Genomic DNA, 2,153 nt, shown 5'->3' with positions numbered 1-2,153 from the left:
GATTGTCAAAACGCTTGGTATTGCTTGGAATCCCAAGGAAGATTGGTTTTCGTTTTGCGTACCGACAAATTAATTGAATCCACAACAGCTACTCACTCGTCGTAACGTGCTGAGCGAAGTCGCACGAATCTACGACCCACTGGGATTAATCGGTCCTGTATTAGCAACTGCCAAGTTGTTTCTTCGAGAAATTGCTACAATCACGACCGAATGGGATGAACCGTTACCGAAATCAATTGTAAAACGCTAGAGAGATATTTTGAAACAGGCCTAGATAAAAACATCAATGAATTAACTACCGGTACCACAACCCCAATCCAATCAGGAGCTTCTTAAATCGGGAAATATTTGGTATTCAGGTCTGGGTGTTTCATTTCCACCGTTTACATCCCTAATGAATGATGCAATCCCTTCATAAGATTGATGACGAGGATTTTCATTCCACTCTCCAGAAGCGCCAGCTGCCTTTGTTGCAAAAATGAATCGTTTTGTCACATCAAGCTGAAGCACCAATGATCGCGGTGCATTTAAATTAACCAGCAGGCGCCATGATGCCGTTGCCTTTTCACATCAGATCCGTTGACATTACCCATAATCACACATAATCGCCATGCCGCTACATATTAGAAGCGGAAACCGAAAGGCAAACGACAAGAAACTGGCATTTAATCAGGTGTCCAATGCCTTCAGCCTAGGTAACATACATATGTCCATATATTCGTGTAGTTATGATACCGGCAGCTTACCAGAAGTGAGAGTACTTATTTCCCGCCACAGTTCAGCATACACATATGGGTACTTAACGGGATGATATTAGCTACAGTAGTGATTGCATCATCAATCAGTTCAGGTTCATCATAATGGCTCTATGCGGCGAAGGCTTACATCTGCACTGCATGGTGAGGTATGCTCGTCATATATGGGTGCTTAAGAAGGAAAGAAATCCAAAACCCAGAGTGCATACTGCTTGCATGACATGTCATACAGGAACTGTTGCGTCAGAAAGTCTGATCTCATTTGCAGATCGTGAAAGATATCGTGCAGTACACACCTCTTTTGCTACAAAACCGAGCACCTAATTATTGTTTACTTCTTGCAAATCTGTGAATTGTGGTTGGTTTGTAAACTATTTACAGATATTTTCTAATTGCAGTGAGTTTATGAATTGTTAATCAATTCACTAATTAAGTTTGCTTTTTGTGTTTCGAATGCATCTCGTCAGTAACTAGCAGCCTTTGGGTGCACTAAAATTCAACACATGCCTAAGACAAAACAACAGGGTGGAGAAAATTTATCCGCGATTGATGTTTTAGTCATAACTTTATTGCTTAGTTTTGAAAAATTTAATTGCGAGGAATGTTATTGAATATTTTCGTCAACGTCGCAAAATATCCTCTATTGACTTTTACACATCGTCGCTGTTGTGCTATCTTATGACAAACGCCATTTTGGGGTAAACTGAGTTAGATATGCCACATTACTTGTTTGAAAAATCTCTACAAAGTGGCGTTTTCAGAATTTTGAAATTCTACTTGGTTACTTAGATATAGCTAGAAACATGATAAGAAATTGTGAGTTTTTTGCTTCAAATCATTATATCTATGGATTGGCTCAAGTTATATTGAAGTTTTAGACGGTTTTATGTGTGAAAATGTCTGAGGAACACAATGGCATAAACATTTTCGAAAGAAAATTATACGAGTTGTGAGAAAAACACAGTTTTAGTTTTGAACTGGAAATAAAATATATTTGGCAACACTGTAATCAAGAATAACCATTTTTTCTAGATTCCCTGACTCATTTCCTTTAAAATGCATTTCACCGAATGTTTATAGACTATATGAACCCAAATATATGAATAAAAGTTAAAAAGTGATGATTTTTCTCTATGGAAAATTTTCCATGCACGATTATGACACGTCATACAAATTTTGTCATCAATACACGCCTATGACACGTGTGAGTGCGACTTTTGATTACATTCATAGTAAAAACTCGCAACATAGTCAACCGATCTTCGTAATATTTGAGAGATTAATGCAGAACAGATAGAAGCATCAATTGTCTTCTTTAGATTGTTTATACCATTTATAAGTTTCAAGATATTCAATCTCAAACTTTAAAAATCGTTTTTCTCGAAATGTGCTAAATGG

This window comes from Topomyia yanbarensis, chromosome 2, assembly GCF_030247195.1.
Source record: "Topomyia yanbarensis strain Yona2022 chromosome 2, ASM3024719v1, whole genome shotgun sequence".
In the NCBI taxonomy this organism is placed as follows: Eukaryota; Metazoa; Arthropoda; class Insecta; order Diptera; family Culicidae; genus Topomyia; species Topomyia yanbarensis.
Note: the sequence above shows the minus strand (reverse complement) of the source record.